The sequence below is a fragment of the Dermochelys coriacea genome, chromosome 2 (assembly GCF_009764565.3).
Source record: "Dermochelys coriacea isolate rDerCor1 chromosome 2, rDerCor1.pri.v4, whole genome shotgun sequence".
In the NCBI taxonomy this organism is placed as follows: domain Eukaryota; kingdom Metazoa; phylum Chordata; order Testudines; family Dermochelyidae; genus Dermochelys; species Dermochelys coriacea.
The window spans coordinates 35360116-35384312 of NC_050069.1; the positions used below are offsets into that span (position 1 = coordinate 35360116).

Genomic DNA, 24197 nt, shown 5'->3' on the forward strand with positions numbered 1-24197 from the left:
ACAAGGACATAGAGGTAAATAGCAATTGGGATAAAAATAAAACATGGTTTTACAAATGGTAGATCATGCCAGACCAACCTGATCTATTTCTTTGAGAAGAGAAATGATTTTTTCAGACCAAGGAAATGCAGTAGAACTACTCTTCCTGGAATTCAGTAAATCACTTGTCCCATGTGGAACTGTAACAATAGTTAAATTGAAAAAAATGGGGATTAGTATGAGAATCAAAAGGTGGATAAGGAACTGGTTAAAGGGGAGACTACATTGGGTCATCTGAAAGGTAAACTGTCAGGCTGTAATGAAGTTAGTAGTGGATTTCCTCAGGAATCAGTCTTGGGATGAATGTTATTTAACATTTTTTCATTCGAGACTTTAGCACAAAAAGTGGGAATGTGCTAATAAAATTTGCAGATAGAGCAAACTATCATACAAGAAGATCTGGATGATCTTGAAAACTGGAATAATAAAAATGGGATGAAATTTAATAACGCAAGTTGCAAGGTCATGCACTTAGGGACTAACAAGACTTTTTGCTATAACCTGGGGACATATCAGTTGGAAGTAACAGAGGAGGAGAAAGATCTGGGTGTATTGGTCAATCACAGGATAACTATAAGCTGCCAATGTTATGTGGCCATGAAAAAGTCTAACGCGGCCCTAGCATACATCAGGCATGGTATTTCCAACAGAGATCGGGAAGTGTTATTACCATTATACAAGTTTCATAGTAGCAGCCGTGTTAGTCTGTATTTGCAAAAAGAAAAGGAGTACTTGTGGCACCTTAGAGACTAACAAATTTATTAGAGCTTCGGATGCATTTAAATGCATCCGATGAAGTGAGCTGTAGCTCACGAAAGCTTATGCTCTAATAAATTTGTTAGTTTCTAAGGTGCCACAAGTACTCCTTTTTCTTTTTACCATTATACAAGTCACTGCTGAAACCTCATCTGGAATATTTGAGCAATTCTGGTCTCCCATGTTTAACAAAGATGAATTCAAACTGTAACAGGTGGACAGAAGGGCTACTAGGATAATCAGAGGAATGGAAAACCTACCTCAGGAGAGAAGACTTAAGAGCTTGGCTTGTTTACCCTAACCAAATGAAGGCTGAGGAGAGATATAATTGATCTCTATAAATACATCAAAAGGATAATCACCAGGGAGGAAGAAGAGTTGTTTAAGTTAAGGACCAATGCTGACCCAAGAACAAATGGATATTAACGGGCACTAAGCTTCGGCTTGAAGTTAGACAAAGGTTTCTAACCATTAGAGGAGTGAAGTTCTGGAACAGCCTTCCAAGGGGAGCAGTGAGAGACAAAAACATAACTGGTTTCAAGACTGATTTTAATAACTTTACAAAGGGGATGTTATGATGAGGTTGGGCCACATGCCATTGTAAGCATCCACAACAGCTAGTAGCAAATAGCTCCAACGGCTGGAGATGGGACACTACATGGGAAGGGCTCTGAGTTACTACTACTAGTTCTTTCCCAGATGTCTAGCTGGTGGGCCTCGCCCCCATGCTTAGGGTCTAACTGATCACCATATTTGGGGTCAGAAAGGAATTTTCTTCCAAGTCAGATTGCTAGAGACCCTGGGGATTTTTTGCCTTCCTCTGCAGTGTGGAGCATCAGTCACTTTCTGGATAGAAATAGAGTAAATGGTGGGTTCTCTGTAATGTAAAATCTTTAAATGAATGCATGAGGACTTTTTAAATAGACCCTTAACCTCTATCTGAGTTTCTGTAGTGGATGGGTGAGGTTCTGTTGTCTGTGATGTGCAGGAGGTCAGACTAGATGATCATTGTGACCCTGGTGCCCAGATAGATCATACTCAGGATGCCACACTCAGGGCAGATTGTCTGCCGTATTTCTGGCAATCTCCTAAACTGGTGGTTTATTCTATCATTAGACTCACCAAGCCAGTAACAAAAGCACTTCTGGAATACTACACTGCTTAACAAAAAGCCCTTTAGGCTCCCATCTAGATAACCAAGTCTAATATAGTGAGAGTTTATTAAAACCCTATTCACCACAAATCAAGTTCTTCCAGTCCAAAAGGATCAGACACATTAATCCCCAGGTCAATGAATATTTCTTATTTTACCAAATACACGCTTGCAGCCAATCCTTAACTAAATCTAAGATTTTTTTAATAAAAGGAAAAAAGAAGAGTTATACATTATTAAAAGATCAATATACATACAAATGATTCCCAAATGTTCGTAGATCAGGATCATAGCAGAGATATAGCTGATGGGCTTGTAAAAGTCTCTCTGGAATAATTTCATTGGGTTATAGTCCAATAGGCAGTTTGGGTGCAGAATCTGTTAGTTTCTCCAGGATAATCCAGGCAATTATCCAGAGACCTTGGTCCTATGGCTTAGACCTTCCTCTTAAAGTTTAAGCAGACATGAGATGCAAGGATCAGGCCCAAGGCTTCTTTTATAGTTGAAGCAGATTGGGCACAGGCAACTCCACCATGTGGGCTTGGATGAAAGTGAGCTGACAGTTTGTGATCTCTATTCAATGGTTCCTTTCTCGGACAATAGCTTTAGCAATAGCCATTCAAACCATCAAGACAGTTCACAGGTGGCTTACTATGAGTAATTACAAGCTCCGAGGAGTGATGAAGATAACATTATTACACCACTTGTTCCATCTAAATGATATCCCCTTTTGATCTCTGAGTCTATAGAATACAATAATGAAGCATTATAAGACAGGAAAGGGATTTAGCATCCACAAGCTAATTAGATTTGTTAAAAGAAAAGGAGTACTTGTGGCACCTTAGAGACTAACAAATTTATTTGAGCATAAGCTTTCATGAGCTACAGCTCACTTCATCGGATGCATTCAGCGTGAGCTGTAGCTCACGAAAGCTTATGCTCAAATAAATTTGTTAGTCTCTAAGGTGCCACAAGTACTCCTTTTCTTTTTGCGAATACAGACTAACACGGCTGCTACTCTGAAACCTTAGATTTGTTAGATTTCTAATCGAAGGCTGGTAAACATAGATACATTTAGCACTTTACTTTTTGATTCTCTAACAATACAGACAAACAGGTTAAAGATACTAATCAACTTAACATGGCTTTGATAACTATCTACAAGGAATGGCCCTGTTTACCATTGCAATACCCTTTTGATATGTCCTTAAGGGTTGCTTACAGGTCACCCAGCTTGCTAATTGTTTAACCTTCCCTGGCCCAGGATTACAATCATGATGGTCGCTTCTGGCCTTAAAGTCTACAAGTCCCTTAAGTTTTTCCATCCATAAAATTCAAATTTCTCTCTGGCCACACATAAATGTTTAACTTGAAGGATATTCTACTCAGTTGGAACACAGGAACTGCCATACTAGATCAGACCTAAGGGCCACCTAATCCAGTATCCTGTCTTTAGCCATGACTAGAGCCCTACCAAATTCACATTCCATTTGATCAATTTCATGGCCAGAGGGTTTTAAAATGGGTCACTTTCACATGTTTACATCTGAAATTTCATGGTGTTGTAACTGGGGGGGTCCCGTTTCTGGCAGTGGGGACTCAGAGCTAGGAGCCCCCGCCCCAGCTGGGGCACTTCCTGCAGCAGGGGGAGATCAGAACTACCTCCACAAGCCTCCTCCAGCTGCAGGAGCCTCTGGGCTGCTGCCCAGCCCATAGCTTCCCACAGCAGGGGGAGGCACTTGGAGGTGAGTCTGATCCCCCCATCACCCACCCCAGAGCAGCCATGTAGGGGAAGGATAAGTTCTGTCCCTCCTGAGCCCAGGGGGGACTCACAATTAGGAGCTCCCTGGCTGGGACACTTCCAGCAGCAAGGGGGAGATTTCACAGGGAAGGGCGTATTTCACAGTCCATGACATGTTTTTCATGATTGTGAAATTGGTAGGGCCTTAGCCATGACCAACACCAGATGCCTGCAAGCAGAAGTGGAATAATATGTAGCCCCATATTTAGACTCCTCCTAATCCTTTGTAATTACATGTTGACTTTAATCCTCAAGCCTGAGGTTTAATATGTCTTCTAAACTTTGGTAGCATTTACTGTCACTGTTATGTGACTTATCTATAATAATGCCCAATCCCTTTTTGAATCCTGCAAAATTCTTGGCTTCAGTGACAGCCTGTGGCATTGATTTCCACAGTCATATTACTACTTTACCAGTTTTGAATTTGCCACCTTTTAATTTTATTGATGTTCCCTTGGATCAACTAGGGCACATCCTCATCACAATGTGACAAGATGTGGAGATGAAGGCATTTAAAATTAGTAAGGAAAACTTACACACACAAGTGTGGTCAAGGTAAAGATTACACTGTGACCCAAAACAGGTTAGGCAACCTATTCCCACTGAGGGTGCCTCTGGGACATTTCTGGCTGGGAACTGTGCACTCAACTATAAATGTGCTGTGCAGTTTGAGGTTTTGCTGTTGAAACACATTCCCATTGTTAGACCAACACTGAGTTTACTCGGAAGTTATTTGGACCTCTGCCTAAGGTACTCATTGAATTATGGGTTTGAATAATCAGTTTGCACAGCAGAATACTGAAAATGTCAGGTCTATTCTACTAGGCATCCTTTCCACGGACCCACATTGCGGCTTTAACATTGTGAGTCCTCACTCAAATTTGTTAATATTAATGTACCTAAAAACCATGAGTGGATCAGATCCCAAATACATTGGAGACTACATCTCCAATGGGGGGAGAGATAGCTCAGTGGTTTGAGCATTGGCCTGCTAAACCCAGGGTTGTGAGCTCAATCCTTGAGGGGGCCATTTAGGGATGTGGGCCAAAAATTGGGGATTGGTCCTGCTTTGAGCAGGGGGTTGGACAAGATGATCTCCTGAGGTCCCTTCCAACCCTGATATTCTATGATCTCCAATGAACTAACAAAACAATTGTGCTCTTCTGGGCAATGCAGAAGGTAAGACACTCTCTGTCATGGAGATCTAGCTGTGGTATGAGTCTGACTCCTTTAGAGAATACTGTAAATCTTTCCTCTTCAACCATAATCAGAATATTATTCACAAAAACGTCTCCTGCCTCTTTTTCCCCTTCCACCCTCTAAAAAAAAATGCTACCCCAAGTAGATATTCCTAAACTCTAAACTGGGGAAGAGCTAGAGACTCCATGGAGTCCTCAGTCGCTTTACTACTGCCAATCTATTTGATGTGGGAGCTACCCAGATGTTATTGTGATGGGCACCAGCACTAGAACTTAAAAATAGAAAATGCAGGAAGACAATAGATTCTGACAACTAGGAATGCCCATAAACTTAGACTGCCAGTACTGTAGTGGGCAACTGAAAAGTCTAGACAGACCACATGAGCTGTTTTATTATAGGTAATAGGTAAAGAATAGCTGTAATACATAAAGACATCAAGGGGAAAATGAACTGATGACTTGGTCTTTTTTGCTTTTGTATCACACTGTAAGCTCATATTTAATGTCCAACATCACTGTCGAATTTTAGTATTACAGCTTGTCCCTGCCTTTGAGTATAAATTTACAGGTTATTTTTCCTCAGGATGTAGTGGTTTGCATTTTCCTCCTCCTTTCCCGTACCCCTCCACATTCCCTCAAGCTGAATTCGTCTGCTTCGCTGGCTGCGTTTTCTCTCAGGGCATTTTTATTTTTATTTATTTTTTTTTAAATTTCATTTTAGGGCTGAAATTCTAGAGAATACTTGTGCCTAGTGACTGATTCTGTTACTACTGTTTTTACCAGTCCATCCAACTGCCCTAATAAAGTTATTTCTAATATTCTTTGCACACTGCAGAACTTGTCAAACCAATGACTATATAGTGATACTGTTCCTTTCTTTCTCTTTAAAATAATGTCTCTTAATAGAGAACCCAAAATTGCATCTGCATTTTTTGTTGCATGCAATGTTCATGTTGCTACTTCCTCTCAGATTTAAGTCTCTTTCAGTATTACTGCTTTCTAGGTTTCTCTCTCCCATGAATCTGTATTTCTGATTACTTTTTGGATGAACTAGTTAGCACTTCTCCAAAATTAACCCTATTTTTAGTACTGTAATTTGCCATAAGCTGTGTAGGTTTCCCTATACCCACTGGTTTTACAACACTTCCCAGTTAGCATCATGTGTGAACTTCATTAACATTCAATGAAAACATCTGTTCAACTCAGTTTATTCACCTTACAAAAACCCTCCCCTTAGAAATAGAGTGACAGAGGCAACAAGGGGTTTCCCCAAACAAGTCCTGATGTCTTTACATATATACCTGCCCTTCCTTATAGGTACAATTCCTAGTTTTACTGAAAGTATAGCTGGGGGAAAAACTTAGTAAGCATCATAATTAACTCAAAGAGCTCTTATTTCTTTCAACACACCAAGGCAGCAAAATACATGTATCTGCCATTCCCTCTCTCCACAAAAATATGTAAGTATTTAAACCCACAATGTTAGCACCTAAATCCCAGTTTAGGCACCACACTAATCCACAAAACTGCTGCTTGGCTGCAGCCTAACTGTGTAGGCACCTAAAGTCACACACACTTACATTTTCCCTAGGTTAGATTACAGACTTGAAGGTGAGTCTCCTATATCTGAGGTGAGTGTTCCAAGTGCCCAGTGACTGTCCCAACCACTGGACTGCTGGTTATTCTGTGGTAGGGGTTTGTAGCTCTCTCTCCAGAAATCCTCCACTACAACCCGAGAAATTTGTCAAAACCGATTTATTTCCAAGGAAAAACTGTTCCATCAAAATTTTCCCAGCCAGTTCTTGTCTTCATTCTAATTCCAGCCTCTGACTTGGTTTAATTCAATACTAAAAGGTATTGAATTAAACCAAGTCAATTTATCTTAATTAAAAATAAAAATTCTCTTTTTTTTTAATTCAGATACTCAGAATGAAGGACTCCTACATCATCTCTGTTATATAGGAACATAGAATTTATAGTGGAAGATACATCAGATCAACAGGTCTGTCCTTCTGCTGGTGCAGAATATAGTTTCTTTATACAGAAAACACTTGGTATAAAATTGAGACTACACTTACTTGAATTTAGCCAAAGAAATGTAATTTTGTTAACAGGTGCAAATAATGACATGGTGCAATAAACTGAGCCATTCAACACACTAAAGTAGCAGAGGTTTTTAATGATTTTTCGCAACCTCTGGCTCTTGTCTGTCCATGATGATGTGAAGAAAGGAATAATCACCAAATTCTGAACAATAAAGAAATTACTCATCACAGAAATGCCACTATATTCTTTTTTGTAGAATCCTCAGTGTTTCTCTGACTTTGGCCTTATAGTCTATATTTCTAATCAATGCAGAAACTGATTTGGAGGAAACAACTGGTAGTGAATTTACCTGAGTAATTGCATTCTCGGTCTAATCCTGCTCCCATGGAAATTTATCTAATGCACACATTATATTCAGTTCTTGTTATATTATTTTATTCTTTACAAAATTTGTAGGAGACATTTAAATTACATGGTGTTGTTTGCTACTTTGACCTCTTCTTCATTACAATTAATTTAGTGCTCATAAAAGGATAACAGCCATGGAAACCAAAGTCTTTTTGTACAGAGAACACACACAACGTAGGTAGCATTACTGCAAGATTCCTCATCCCAATGTCCTGATGTGCGTCAGCCATGCCCTGGAAGGATCACCAGAAAGCTTAAGGTTGGTTCAAGTTTGCTGATTGGATCCTGGCCCCTTTGCTAGAATTGCTAGCCAGGGTTTGATGACAATAATGATGGAGACATTTGTAACAGACTATTACCTACTCCAACGAAAATAATTTCACATAGGCAAATGAACATCAGCCAGATAGTAATAAATTATTTCAGTCAGTATCCACCTGCTCTGGATTTGAATCAGTGACCTAACTGAGAAAAGCTTTTTATCCCATGACCATACATTTGAACGAATTATTTTCTTTACTTTTCTGCAAACTTCAATTTCCTTTCATCTCTGTTCTACTATTCTACTTCCTAAGCTATCAGAGAGTAATTCATTTCTATTACTAAGTTATACTTCTATCCAAAGGCCCCAATGTTCTAGGTTCTCCTCAGACATATAGGTAAACAGGGTAGTACAGGCTAGTCTTCTTTCCAGTGAACTCTGTACGCAGGGGCATTACAGTTTAGCTAACTTATTTCCGTGTCAAAGTAGTGTAAAAAGCATAGAAAATAGCCCTAAATAAATCCATCTTCATAGTAATGATTAACATTACAGTGTTAAAATGTAAAGCTTGCCCTCCTCAGTGGTTAGGCTTGATTCTTTTATACTGGAGTTTTACCATTGTAAACCCAATTAGTTCAATTGCATTGGCATTAGTGAAAGGAGAATCAGACAAATATAGGGAATAGGTACTAGTTTTGTGAGGATAATTAACTAAATATTTTATTTTGTATAATTCAGACTAGTTTTACTGTTTTCATTTAAAACCTCTTCCATGAGGAAAAATACACCTCATTTGTGATGGACAGAAATTTGTAATAAAAAAAAGAAAAAAGATTAAGTTTATGGAAACTGTTGCCTCAGATGAGGCTTCCTGCAGGATGATTAAATATAAAGATAATTGCAGAAGACCCTCTTAACGAGCCATATCCTCAGCTGTTGTGAATCAGTGATTTCACTGATGTTCTGATGATTTACAGTTGGTGAGCGTCCAATCAAATACCTCAGTGGACTATGTAATGACAGGATGAGATGCAGTAGGGCTTCACAGAGCATCCACATTAGTCTTAAACTTTACTTCCGGTGTTGTGCAGGCCCTGTACAAAGGGGTTAATCTCAATTTCTGTGACTGAAGATATCAGAGCTGGGAACATAGTACAGCATCACCGCATTGTCTCACGTCTTGTCTGGAAAAAAGTTCTTTTCCATTTGAAGTTGTTTAAAAAGGCTCCTTTTTTATTGATTCAGGTACCCCAAAGCTGCCTGGCATTAGGCATAGTGATAGCTCAAGCATATGTCCTTACACAGGGATTTCACTATGTTTGAGGGTGGGTTAAAATACAGGGTTTTGTATAGCAGCATAAAGGGGCTTGTGTATTCACCATTACCCAAGGGGTTATTTTGAGACCCTGGTCCTTTAAGACCCCAGTCTCCCAGCTCTCTGAAACTCTGCCAGTTACTTCTTGACACTATATAGTAGTCTCTCCAAGGCCTGGCAACATGGTCCTCCAGAAGTCTGTCCTTCTCCACCCCATCTTGTAGGCGAGGAAAGAAAAATACGTCCCTATTGCTATTGCTCAGCAGTCTTGCCCTACTCCTTTTGGCAGGCTTCTGGGTCCATTACTTAGGCAGCACTATGACAGACTACTGCTGATTAAAAGAAAAGGAGGACTTGTGGCACCTTAGAGACTAACAAATTTATTTGAGCATAAGCTTTTGTGAGTTACAGCTCACTTCATCGGATGAGGCTTCTTGGGATAACCTCTCTTGCAGCCACGCCTCTCTGGCTGAGCTGCAGCCTTCTATCCAAGTTGCTGCTAGCCAGACACTTAGTCAGAGCTGGGAAAGTCATTACTTCCCATTAACCCTTTCATGGCTGTGGCAGTGTGGGGCTTATAGACCCCAACACAAGTACCTGATGACCACTTGTGTAAAAGAAAAATCCAGGTGGGACCTGAAGACAGAGCTGGAGCCCTGAAAGTGGGACTGCTTTTGTGAGATTTGCCACTATTTTCTGCTTGTGCAAAGCATTAAGAAAAACATTGTGCATACTGCAAAGAAAAATAGATAAGAACTAATATGACACTTTGTTCACCCTTTTCTCTTTCAACAAGCAGTAAGACAGTCTAGAAATCCAAACTATTACTGTTGCCATCAGCTAAATAAGTGGAATACTATTACATTCAAAACTCTGTTAAAGCAGATATATTATTGCAACTGTAATCATAGAAAAGCCAGAATTAAAAACTTCAAATAGGATTTTCAAAAGCACCAGGATTGGTTTAAATTTGCTCCCACTACAGAAAGGATGTGCACAAATTGGAGAGAGTCCAGCGGAGGGCAGCGAAAATGATCAGGAGGCTGGGGCACATGACTTATAAGGAGAGGCTGAGGGAACTGAGTTTGTTTAGTCTCCAGAAGAGAAGAGTGAGGGGGGATTTGATAGCAGCCTTCAACTACCTGAAGGACAGTTCCAAAGAGGATGGAGCTAGGCTGTTCTCAGTGGTGGCAGATGATAGAACAAGGAGCAATGGTCTCAAGTTGCAGTGGGAGAGGTCTAGATTGGATATTATGAAACACTATTTCACTAGGAGGGTGCTGAAGCACTGGAATGGGTTACTTAGGGAGGTAGTGGAATTTCCATCCTTAGAGGTTTTTAAGGCCCAGCTTGACAAAGCCCTGGCTGGGATTATCTAGTTGGTGTTGGTCCTGCTTTGAGCCGGGAAGTTGGACTAGATGACCTCCTGAGGTTTCTTCCAATCCTAATCTTCTATGATTTTATGAATTCAATCACTGGAATCAGAAAACTCACCTTGATTTCAATGGCATCCAACCCAGGCCAATACTGAGTGGTTTAGAAAACCCCACTCTGAATGCTTTAATAATAGCAATGTTAACTTGCTCCATTGTATATACTGGATTGACGCAAAAAAGCCATGGAACTGCAGAGGTTAATTCCTCTCTTTGGGCTGAGGAGACCATACCCCCTTGAGCCTGCTGGGCATGCTCTAGCTGGATGCCAGGTATAAAAGGGAGCAGCCACACAGTTGGGGTGGACTGCTGGAGAGAAAGAAGGTGTGCTGCAGGTTCCTGTTGAAGGGCTGCTGGCACGCCACACTGCAGAGGCCAGCCAGATGACAATGACCCCTGACCCCCAGGCTCCAGATGCCACACAGGGAGGTGAGACTGTGGGAACCATGAGCTACAGAGAAGTGGGTAAGAAGTAACACAGGGAGTCTTTGTGGGAAGGTGGTTAGAGAACTGGAGACTAGCTTGGTGTGTTTTGGACGGATCCCTGTTGAGCTGGTGATGGGCAACCCAGCCACTGACAGGCCCCTGGGTTGGGACCTGGTGGGACCTGGTGGAGAGGGAGGGCCTGGGTCCCCCTATCCTGGCTCAGCAGCTCTATTTACTCTGGTCACTAGGCTGCACAGCCCTGATAGAGAGGGTGGTGATAGGGACTCTGACTGTTAGACCACCCTGCCCTGACTTTGGATGTTAGGCTACATTACTCTGAGACCCATAGGTGTTGTGCAGACTTGGCCATGGGTCTAGAATGACCAGTGTTGCATCCCAAAAGGGAATGGGGTATGCATGACCTATAACACAGAGGTTCTCAATCTTTTTCATACTATGGAGCTCCTCTCAGTAGAGGGTTTGTCTCATTAATGGCTGATGGTGCAGGATGGGAGCATGGGCCAGTTCTCCATATCAGGTGGGGTTACCTGGCAAGTATGCTTCCCTGCAAAAAAAATGTGTGTGTGTGTGTGTGTGTGTGTATATATAATATACACACACACACACACACACACACACACACACATATATATGGTGGAGTCCTTACTCTCACTTGGTGAGCAGTTGCTCATGTGAATAGTTCCATTGATGTCACTGGGTCTACAGTCATGAGTAAATGCTTACCAGTGTGAAGAAGGACACCCCAATTGGTCCTAAAAGACCAGTAGGTAGGGAGAACCAAAGAAGGGATAAAGATTCAGGGAGAACACAGAACTTAGTGGGCAGCCTCCAAGGGCTTGAATAAGCATCCAAAAATTAGGATGCTTTTCTGAACCAACCTGGGGCCTGAATCTTTAGGATTTTCCCCATCATACTTTTAATATTTTCCTTTAAAATGCAGCTTCTTTGCATCATTTCATGATTTTTTTTCAATGTCATAATATACTAAATGTCACAGACAATGTAGTTTGGCAGAGTATCATTTGTGCTTTGTCCTCTTGGTCTCCTAGGAGATGAAATCTATAAGAATAGCCTCGAAAGTGCATCAGTTTCAAGACCCTGGCAATTAAATTATGTATAAAAGAAGCAAAACATCTTGTATTCACCAGTATGCAGACAAACTTTTGCAGCCTGTAGCCTATCAGCCGCAGACACCACTAGCTTCTTTGGTGAATTATGTCTGGGATATTGCTATATAAATATGTTTTGGGTTGGCAAGTACATCATCAGACCACTATTAAGATTTGAAAAAAACAATCAATGCAGTGGAATCTGAACTATACCATAGTTTGTTGAAGTGGGTTTCATATAGCTGTTGTACCATTGCAAGGGGCTTTCAGCCACTAATCACTTCCAAACAGAACTCATTGCAGGCTGATACTTGCAGGCAAATAAGACATCAGACAAAGTTTTTACAATTTTAGGTTTCTCAGTCAGCAATATATAACCTTAAAATGTGCAGGCATTTTTTTGGGTGTTGCAAATGGTCATAGCAATAGAATAGCTGATAAGCTGAAGACTGTCATGCTACTAACATTGATGGTGCCATAAAAGGGTCATATTTTCAAAGAGATGCATGCAATTGAATGCACCTAAATTCTATGCACAAATAAACAATTTTTACTTCAGTAACAGCCAGCTCAAATTTTGTTTCTGTAACATAAACCACCATGATTGGTTTTGTAAATAGTGCAAACTAATTTCATATACCTATAGAATATGTACTTTGAGATGACACATCTTTTTATAAAGTTTCTAAATGTGAACATGTGCCTGAAATATACATTGAGAAACAAATGGCAGGAGCACTTCGATGGGACCTTTACAGACCTGCTTTGTTTGAAAGTGCAGTTTCAAAGCGTAATCAATTTAAGAGATTACAGCCTTCATTAACATAACCTGCACACTGTGGTGAAACCTATTTAAGATTTACTCTTATTGCTAATTCAGGAATTTTGCTCCTCTTAGCCCTGGTCTACACTAGGAATTGAGGTCGAATTTAACAGCGTTAAATCGATTTAACTCTGCACACATGATGAAGCCCTTTTTTTTCAACTTAAAAGGCTCTTAAAATCGATTTCCTTACTCCACCCCCAACAAGAGGATTAGCGCTGAAATCTGTTTTGCTGGGTTGATTTTGGGGTACTGTGGACACAATTAGACAGTATTGGCCTCCGGGAGCTATCTCAGAGTGCTCCATTGTGAACGCTCTGGACAGCACTCTCAATTCAGATGCACTGACCAGGTAGACAGGAAAAGGCCCGCAAACTTTTGAATTTCAATTTCCTGTTTGGCCAGTGTGGCAAGCTGCAGGTGACCATGCAGAGCTCATCAGCAGAGGTGACCATGCAGAGCTCATCAGCAGAGGTGACCATGATGGAGTCCTAGAATTGCAAAAGAGCTCCAGCATGGACCGAACAGGAGGTACGGGATCTGATCTCTGTATGGGGAGAGGAATCCGTGCTATCAGAACTCCATTCCAGTTTTCAAAATGACAAAACATTTGTGAAAATCTCCCAGGGTATGAAGGACAGAAGCCATAACAGGGACCCGAAGCAGTGCTGCGTAAAACTTAAGAAGCTGAGGCAAGCCTACCAGAAAACCAGAGAGGCGAATGGCCATTCTGGGTCAGAGCCCCAAACATGCCACTTCTATGATGAGCTGCATGCCATTTTAGGGGGTTCAGCCACCACTACCCCAGCTGTGTTGTTTGACTCCTTCAATGGAGATGGAGGCAACATGGAAGCAGGGGACGAGGAAGATAGCTCACAGCAAACAAGCAGAGAAACCGGTTTTCCCGACAGCCAGGAACTGTTTCTCACCCTGGACCTGGAGCCAGTTCGCCCTGAACACACCCAAGGCTGCTTCCTGGACCTGCCAGCTGGAGAAGGGACCTCTGGTGAGTGTACCTTTTAAAATACTATACAAGGTTTAAAACACAGCATGTTTAATGATTAATTTGCTCTGGCATTCGTGGATCTCCTGGATATACTCCCAAAGCCTTTGCAAAAGGTTTCTGGGGAGGGCAGCCTTATTCCATCCACCATGGTAGGACACTTTACCACTCCAGGCCAGTACCATGTACTCAGGAATCATTGTAGAACAAAGCATTGCAGTCTGTTTGCTGGCATTCAAACAACATCCGTTCTTTATCTCTCTGTGTTATCCTCAGGAGAGTGATATCATTCATGGTCACCTGGTTGAAATAGGGTGCTTTTCTTAAGGGGACATTCAGAGGTGCCCATTCCTGCTGGGCTGTTTGCCTATGGCTGAACAGAAATGTTCCCCGCTGTTAGCCATGCGGTGGGGGGGGAGGGCAAAATGCAACCTTGTAACGAAAGCACATGTGCTATGTATGTAATGTTAACAGCAAGGTTTACTGTGAAAGAGTGTACCCATTGTTCTATAAAATGTCTCTTTAAATTCCACTGTCCCTTTTTTTTCCACCAGCTGCATGTGTTTCAAGGATCACAGGATCTTCTCGTTCCCAGAGGCTAGCAAAGATTAGAAGGTGAAAAAAATGCACTCACGATTAAATGTTTTCTGAGCTCATGCTGTCCTCCCCCCACTGACAGAGCACAGACGAATGCATGGAGGCAGACAATGTCAGAGTGCAGGAAAGCACAAAATGACCAGGAGGAGAGGTGGCGGGCTGAAGAGAGGGCTGAAGCTGAAAGGTGGCGGCAGCATGATGAGAGGAGGCAGGATTCAATTCTGAGGCTGCTGGAGGATCAAATTAATATGCTCCAGCGTATGGATGAGCTGCAGGAAAGGCAGCAGGAGCACACACTGCCGCTACAGCCCCTGTGTAACCAACCACCCTCCTCCCCAAGTTCCATAGCCTCCTCACCCAGATGTCCAAGAATGCAGTGGGGGCCTCCGGCCACCCAACCACTCCTCCCCAGAGGACTGGCCAAGTAACAGAAGGCTGGCATTCAATAAGTTTTAAAATTTTAAACTTTTAAAGTGCTGTGTGGCCTTGTCCTTCCCTCCTCCACCACTCCTCCTGGGCTACCTTGGTAATTATCCCCCTATTTGTGTGATGAATTAATAAAGAATGCATGAATGTGAAGCAACAATGACTTATTGCCTCTGCAAGTGGTGATCGAAGGGAGGTGGTGAGGGTGGTTAGCTTACAGGGAAGTAGAGTGAACCAAGGGGTGGGGGTTTCATCAAGGAGAAACAAACATAACTTTCACACCGTAGCCTGGCCAGTCATGAAACTGTTTTTCAAAGCTTCTCTGATGCGCACCGCACCCTCCTGTGTTCTTCTAACCGCCCTGGTGTCTGGTTGTGTGTAACCAGCAGCCAGGCGATTTTCCTCAACCTCCCACCCCTCCATAAATGTCTCCCCCTTACTCTCACAGATATTGTGGAGTGCACAGCAAGCAGTAATAACAGTGGGAATGTTGGTTTTGCTGAGGTCTAACCGAGTCAATAAACTGCGCCAGCGTGCTTTTAAACATCCAAATGCACATTCTGCACTTGCTTGGCCTGTAGTTGAACAGCTCCTGACTACTCTCCAGGCTGCCTATGTATGGCTTCATGAGCCGTGGCATTAAGGGGTAGGCTGGGTCCCCAAGGATAACTATAGGCATTTCAACATCGCCAACGGTTATTTTCTGGTCTGGGAAGAAAGTCGCTTCCTTCAGCTTTTGAAACAGACCAGAATTCCTGAAGATGCGAGCATCATGTACCTTTCCCAGACATCCCACGTTGTTTTTGGTGAAACGTCCCTTGTGATCCACCAGTGCTTGCAGCACTATTGAAAAGTACCCCTTGCGGTTTATGTACTCGCTGGCTTGGTGCTCTGGTGCCAAGAGAGGGATATGGGTTCCATCTATGGCCCCTCCACAGTTAAGGAATCCCATTGCAGCAAAGCCATCCACTATGACCTGCACATTTCCCAGGGTCACTACCCTTGATATCAGCAGATCTTTGATTGCGTTGGCTACTTGCATCACAGCAGCCCCCTCAATAGATTTGCCCACTCCAAATTGATTCCCGACTGATGGGTAGCTTTCTGGCATTGCAAGTTTCCACAGGGCTATTGCCACTCGCTTCTCAACTGTGAGGGCTGCTCTCATCTTGGTATTCTTGCACCTCAGGGCAGGGGAAAGCAAGTCACAAAGTTCCATGAAAGTGCCATTACGCATGCGAAAGTTTCTCAGCCACTGGGAATCATCCCAGACCTGGAACACTATGTGGTCCCACCAGTCTGTGCTTGTCTCCCGAGCCCAGAATTGGCATTCCATTGCATGAACCTGCCCCATTAGCACCATGATGCCCACATTGCCAGGGCCTGTGCTTTGAGAGAAGTCTGTGTCCATGTCCTCATCACTCTCATCACCGCGCTGACATCGCCTACTCGCCTGGTTTTGCTTTGCCAGGTTCTGGTGCTGCATATGCTGCTGGATAATGCGTGTGGTGTTTAATGTGCTCCTAATTGCCAAAGCAATCTGAGCGGACTCCATGCTTGCCGTGGTATGGCGTCTGCACAGAAAAAAGGCGCGGAACGATTGTCTGCTGTTGCCCTGACGGAGGGAGGGGCGACTGATGATATGGCTTACAGGGAATTAAAATAAACAAAGGGGGTGGCTTTGTGAGAACCTGAATGGCCGCCTCAAGAATAGAACTCAAAATCTCAAGGATAGAACTCAAAACTGGGTTTAGCAGGCCGTTGCTTTCACAGAGGGAGGGAGGAGAAAATGAATACAAAACAAATCTGGTCTATTTCTTGTTTTGAGCCATTTCATCTATCTTTATACATCTTGCTAGCAGCAGACTGTGCAGTATGACCGCTAGCCATCGTCACCTCCTGGGTGCTTGGCAGAAGACGGTGCAGTATGACTGCTGGCCATCATCTTCTGCTGGCTGCAGATTAAAAGACAGTGCACTGCCGGTAGGACTCAATCACCATGAGATGAAACAAGGGAAATGACGTGGCTGAGTCAGTCCCATGTTTGCCCAGGTGCCCAGTTAAAAGAGCACCCAGGACTACATCGACGGCGGCTACCAGTGATACTGCACTGTCTGCTGCCAAAAGGCAATAAACTGCTGCTGTGTAGCAATGCAGTTCCATGTCCGCCAGCACCCAGGAGACATACAGTGACGGTTAGCTGAGCGGGCTCCATGCTTGCCGTGGTATGGCATCTGCACAGGTAACTCAAAAAAAAAAAGGCGCAAAATGATTGTCTGCCCTTACTTTTAAGGAGGGAGGGAGGGAATGTGGGCTTGACGATATGTACCCAGAAGCACCCGCGACAATGTTTTAGCCCCATCAGGCACTGAGATTTCTACCCAGAATTCAAATGGGCAGTGGAGACTGCGGGAACTGTGGGATAGCTACCCACAGTGCAAAGCTTCGGAAGTCGATGGTTGCCTCGGTACTGTGGACACACTCCGCCGACTACATGCACTTAGAGCATTTGTGTGGGGACACACACACTTGACTGTTTAAAAACTCTTTCTACATAACCGACTTCTATAAATTCAACCTAATTTCATAGTGTAGACATACCCTTAGATATTGATTGTAGATTTATCCAATCAAGACAAAGCTGATCTTCAGCTTGTTGAAACAGACCTCCTGTAGTTGAAGTATTAAGTTGTTTTGCTTCAGTTTTGCATCATTTTAATTATTTAAATGTTATCTGAGAATTGAGATAATAGTTGTACCATAAATGCAAGACTAGCAGGAAACAAGTAAATTAACTCATAAGATAAAATTTAAAATTTATGTACCTGATCCTCAGCTAATGTGTATTGGTGTGGTTGGTTCCATTCTGAAGTGCTGAGTTCTGTCCTTCCTGATCCTTTCCTTTGCTCAGTCTCTATGGGTTGTACTCACTGTCAGTTCTGTTACCCCAGGACAGGAGCTAATGAAGCATCTTCCTTCCCAGAAGAGCTAGAAATTTTCATTTCTGTTCATTTGTTGCTTGGTTTGTTATATTATTATGTTTGTTTGTTTAATGATTCCCATGCACCTTTGAAAATTAAATGATAATGTTACCATAATAGTTAGAAAAGCTTGCCTTGGATATCTTTATAGCAGAAAGTTCTCAGCCTTTCTCACACAGGGAGCAACCCAGGAGCTCTAATCTAGCTAGCACTCCTCTCATATCTAGTAATATGGGGAGGGCAGGGAGCTCATGATTCCCTATTTGCAACCACTAGGTCGTGACCTCCCTGTTGAGACCCTCTGCTTAATGTAGTTTTTATTAGTTTTTTAAATATTACTATTTTACCTTTTCATTAGGGCCAGATTGTGGAGCCTGTGCTCATCCTTGTGAACTCATGCATACAGGCTCATTGTCTTCATTGAGCCTGCTCATGTGAGTTATTATCATCCACATAAGTAAGAGAGTGCACAACCTAGTCTTCCAAGAACTGAAATGTTTAAAATACCTACTATGCATTAGGGCACAATTGCTACATTTCCTTATCTATCATTTGTTTAGTTTAATCTCTTCCTGTAGATGTTTTCTAATGGATTACATTCATACTGGAATAACTTTTTTGCATTGCAATAAAATAATTTTTACTTCAAAGTCTAAGTACAGAGAAGCGAGCTGTAACTCATGAAAGCTTATGCTCAAATAAATTTGTTAGTCTCTAAGGTGCCACAAGTACTCCTTTTCTTTTTGCGAATACAGACTAACACAGCTGCTACTCTGAAACCAGAGAAGACAACGTGTCTGTTTTGGTTTCTTCACTTTCTTGTACATTAGCAAGTAATTTCTTTCCCCCAATGCAGTTTGAGCATGAATGACTGCTATCTTTTGCCTTTGATCTTTAACCAGAAAACAAAGGCTATACTCTCCGAATTTAATAGTACTACTGCTTGCATTGTTTGGCCCAACTTTAATCTAGATGGGATTGGGTGTCAAAGGAATCTTCTGTTGTAAATTGAAAAGTCTAAATTTCCCATTTAAAACTTGCCATTGAGCTTTGCTCATGTAGATTTGTTAGATATATTTTTATGAAGGTTTTGTTCTCTGCAATTAAGCTCCATTTATACTTGTCAGAAAATCTGTCAATTGTGCTTTGTGTGTGCATATATTCAACATCTTGGACATCTTCTCTGATCAGATTTACCTTTTTTCTCTTTGCCTTGTTTTTTCCATCATTCCTGGATTGTTCAAACAAAGTTTAGTAGCACCACCTTGTGGATACATGGAATCATTACACCGTTGAGCATTATCAAAAGCGAAAAAAAAATGCCTTCCTTGCAGCTTGATTCAGGTACTCAAATGAGCTTCATACTTGGAAAAGCAGTCCCATTGAACTCAGCTGGACAAAACTTGCATAAATAAAAGGGTACTGAATTGGTTCCTTAGTCAGGAACTAGGCTGGGTCAGAACTTAGTACTAGGCACTGTACAAACACAAAAGTAAGAGGGTCCCTGCCCCAACGAGCTTAAAATCTAAACAATACTTTTCTTATGTTGTCCATATACAAGATTGCATAGGCTTTCATTGTCTTAGTATTGTTCGTTTTGATTTATTGTGTATTACAACTATTTATTTTACAACCATATTTGATCCAGATTAAACAAACTTTGATCTTAGACTTTTTTTGACCGGCCTGCATTTCAGATACTTCTTTTGTGAGAGCTTCTTCACATCAAAATTGTCAATATTTTTTTTAAATCTATAGTTTTTATTTTTTCTTTTAAACCAAATTCTCATGAACCTAAGTAGAGTTTATTTTTGTAGATGAACATGTTAGCTTAATAACTCGTATTGAATTTTGTTGTTTGCTTGACTCTGCCTTGGAGAATTTTAACAAAAATCTATGATCCCAGGCACACAGTCAAGTCGTCTGTCATTCATCAGCTATCTCAGGAGAGTTCAGAAGCCATGGGTTCAGTGGGAGTGGTAGAAGAATTAAGACAGTTTCCTAAGAAGATGATGATGAAACTTTCATAATATTAGATTTAGCTATTTAAAATTATTCACCTTGAAATGGGGAAGAGAAGACTTTTGCAAGATTTAGAAAGATTTAGATTTTTTTGATTTAGAAAGATTTTTCTTAAGTATGAGGGATATGAAAAATAGGTACAGCTACAACTGACCTAAATATGATTTTAATTATTCCACATCCAAACCTGCTTGTCACAGGAAATAGTATTGTAGAGGAATACAGAAGAAGACAAGTTATTATGACTAAAGTTGGCGCATACAGGCTATTTTATTGCGGGGTTCAGAGTCTTTCATTAACATGGAAAGCTGATGTTTTGGTAAAATATGTTGAACTGCTGCCCTCTTGTGGTTTAGAGTTCATTTTAGCTGATGCTGAGCAGTACAAAGTAGACATGTTTTCCAACATGGGCTGACAGTTAGGTCACATGCAAAATATTGCACAAAGTTAAAGAGACAGTGTGAATTAAGAATAGAGAGGCAAGAAAGCTTATTCCCACTAAGTTCGGAGTGTGCAATAGGCAGTATTGTGACTGTCCAACTTGGACAGCCAGGAGGTGACAGAAAAAAGAACCAGTTTGGTGGGAGAAGGTGTTAAGGTGTTTAGTGTTAGGTGTTCACAATTTAAAGAAGCATTAACAGTGCACCATTTCATCCAAAATCCAATGGGACAGAGGGAGAAGCCCACAGAATGTGGATGTAGATGACTGAAAACTACATGGCATGTTAACTGCAAGCTTTATTAAGCAAATAACAAAGCTGCGGGAAAATTCTTACCTTCTAGCAAAGAGGGATTTGGGGGCCTCAGGATGATGATGATGAGGCTCCTAAAACCACATATTCAGGGGTCCATGGGAAAGACCCAAGGACACATGGATGCATTCTGCAGAAATGGTCCCTCTGCTCAGCATTGCTGCCTATCCCTCAGCAGTACAGGTGTTGCAGGGGCCATAGTGCTATTGGCAGAGTTGCCCTGGGGAGCCATACTACCACTGGCTGGATCCCTCTATTTCTGTTCAGTAGCAACTGCACCTGGGAGGCCACAGGACCCCTGCTGCAGTCTATGCAGAAATCCAGGGAATGAGCAGGGGAGAGCCCAGCAGAGTGGCTGGTCCCCTATTCTACCCACTCCTGCCTCCAACCCTACCCTCAAAATACCAAGGAGCATTGATCTTTCAAAACAATGACATTGCAGGCATGACATGCCGTGGAAGGATGGCAACCCCTCCTTTCATATGGCTAGAGGAATTCTGGCTGCATTAGGTCCCCGCTGCTTGTATAACCAGAGAGTTCAATCCAGGCCAACAAAATTAAATTACTGAAAGCACATATAGGATTCTCACTCTTTAAACATTTTGACTATCGTAGGATCCAGCTCAGACACTCCTGTATATGGAGTGCTCTGTGCCATTCCCTGAGGATTCTCCTGACAAATTCCTATGCCACTGGCCTCCAAGGAGTTTTGCCTGAATTAGGCTAACTGAAAACCAAAATCCTGCAGTTCAGTTCTTGCTCAGTCCCAACTGCAGGAAAACACTGGGTGAAACCCTGGCCCCACTGATGTCAATAATAATTTTAGGTTTCAGAGTAGCAGTCATGTTAGTCTGTATTCGCAAAAAGAAAAGGAGTACTTGTGGCACCTTAGAGACTAACAAATTTATTTGAGCATAAGCTTTCGTGAGCTATAGCTCACTTCATCGGATGCATTCACTCAAATAAATTTGTTAGTCTTTAAGGTGCCACAAGTACTCCTTTTCTTTTAATGATAATTTTGTCATTGATGTCAATGGGGCCAGAATTTCACCAATTGACTTTAACTGATTTGGCTCATGAGGTGGCAGTGGCAGGGGTTGCATTCATCTGCTGCCTTTCATGCAGACTCTTTGTCCCTGGTAGAGTGCTCATTCTTTCAGGGGTTCTGCAGGCTCTGAAGTCAAAAGGAAAGGCAAGAATTTTCCACTGAAAAGGCAGAAAGGTGCTGCAAAAAGTTATCCTCTGACATTGTTTAATAGGTTTATGGAGAGGTACTCTAACTCTTTAAATTTGTTCTCCAGCTGTTAAAATTATCATCTTTAATTTCTTGACTTTCTAATTTTGATTTCTGTCCATAAAAATGCCTATCCAAACTTCTCTGAACTCCTCTACAACAATTAAAATAACCAGTATAACAAAATCTACACTAGAAAAACAGATAACCTTCCCCCACATATAGTTGTTCAGTTGTAGACTTTCACTGTCATTTTCCCATTGCCACTCTGTAATGCTTCAAAAGTTGAGGAACTTTTGAAAAGTTTGAAAAAACAAAACCCTGGGAAGAATTAATTTAATTTTGTTTGGAGGCAAAAAGGAGGAGGAAGAAGAGAGAATAAAACCATTTTTTGAAATATCCTTTTCCAGTTGTGATGAAAATTTTTATTTATTTATTTATTTATTTATTAGTAAAACCAGAAGTAGAGCTGTTGGGAAAATATGTTATTTCTGCCCAAAATTTCTAGCAAAGTGTTTTTTGGGAAAAAACCATCTTGGAAACTCTTTGGTTTTCAATTTTCATTGAAAACTAAATTTTAATTTCTTAAATTTTCTAATCCCATTAATTTTTTTTCAAATAAAGAACACTTCTAATTGAAGAAAATTGTTAAGAAAAAAGTTTTGACCAGCGCTAATTACCGTAATCTAATATGAGAGTGTCAGGAGCAGGGATAGTTGTGGAAAAATTAGCATCTACTTGATAGCTGCACATATAAAATATACTTTTCACTACAGCTCTTATCACAGAATCCAGCACCACCCCTGGATCTCAGAAGACTCTCAAAATGCAAACCTGGGTCACAAATGGTGAATGGTAAAGCCAAAATTATTCCCTACAAGCTCTGCCAGCTGTTTCTCCTAAGACTGAGACACAGCCATTTAGCCTCAGTCTCCTGCAGACAGTGGGTCATTCATTCCCCTGCCTCAACAGGGCTGGACAAGATGCAAACATAAAGCTGAGTATCTTCAGTGCATTAGGGACATTGCAAACCATCATTCCTCACTAAGCCTCATTTACATGTCGAAGAGGAGGGTAGACAAGAAGGAAACTTGTGTTACTCTAGCACTGAGAGCCCTTGGAGTAGAATAATAATTCTCCAAAATCATCCTCTGTGATTTCCATCTAAAAAGATTGGCTTTTGACTTTGATCCTATCAACTCCTGCCAGAGACTGCCCCCATATCAAATGCTGGTGGTAGATGTAACCAGATCAGTATGAACACTTGGGGCCAGGTCCTCAAAAGTACTTAGGCACCCTAACTCTACTGAAGTCAAGTTAGGTGCCTAAATACCTTTGAGGATGTGGGCCTTACCCACCGTTAGGAGAAGATCATCAACCAGTACCACCATGCTTTTTCTGTCCCTTCCAAGGTCTAGAAATGGACTGAACAGGATCCAGGAAATTGGTTACTTATAGATACTGCCAGGGTTACTTTGCCACAACCATCTCAATAAAAGTCCATAAAAAGGGAGATTTGAACCAGGCTAGATTGTCAGTGTCAAGTAATTTCTTGAGAAGGGGAATCTAATCTTGAGCACACCTAGCATCCTATGCTCACAAATGGAGACACCGATGATCTCCCCTAGCAACAGGCTCAGTTAACACTATTTATTGTTTGTATTGTGGTAGCATCTACAGGCCCAGTTAGAAGTCAAGTTCCCATTGTGCTGGTCAGAATACACACATTTAATAAAAGAGTGAGAGTCCCTGCCTCAAAGAGCTTATGACCTCAGCACTTCATGTAACGCAGCAGTTGGATATGAGAAATTATTGCTCAACACTGAATCTTGTCAAATATTCTGTTTTAAACCTCTGGTTTTTGTGGAAGATTGATGAGAAGATTATGGCAAAGTAACAGACAATGGAGTTAACTGACCTTGTTTGATCCAGTTTCAGATCTGGGTATGGTACAGAAACAGCTGTGGTGGCAATGGTTGAATATCTCCTACTGGCAATGGATAAGGCTCAAGTGTCCGTTCTGATTTTCCTACACTTAGCAGCAGCCTTTGATACAGTTGTGGCCTCAAAGGTAATAGCTGAGAAGCATCATTACTATCTGGTAGCAGCAGATAGACATGGGTCCAACTCACAGGATGCAGTTAGAAGATATCCCTGTGAGAAATTGCAGAGCTATGTGATAAATTACATTTATCACACAACTTTTACCACCCCACCTCTCCTCTGCCCACTAATTCATCTCTGCCAAGGATATTTCAGTCTACATAGATGCTTCGAATAACAACTACTGCTTTTTAAAAAAACACTCACCTAGAAAATATTTCCTTCTTTGCTACTTACCACTATGGAATTTTTCCCCTGCACTAGGATGGACATGAAGAGATGGATGTA

At 41.6% G+C, this 24197-nt stretch overlaps 1 long non-coding RNA gene across 1 annotated transcript; it reads left to right on the forward strand.

Annotated features, from left to right (window-relative positions):
* The first annotated feature begins 1159 nt into the window (after window positions 1-1159).
* LOC122458610 lies at window positions 1160-14397 on the forward strand. Its single transcript, XR_006278681.1, has 4 exons — window positions 1160-1172; window positions 2007-2011; window positions 13648-13797; window positions 14349-14397. It is a non-coding gene; the product is annotated as an uncharacterized LOC122458610 (long non-coding RNA).
* Window positions 14398-24197: the final 9800 nt, after the last annotated feature.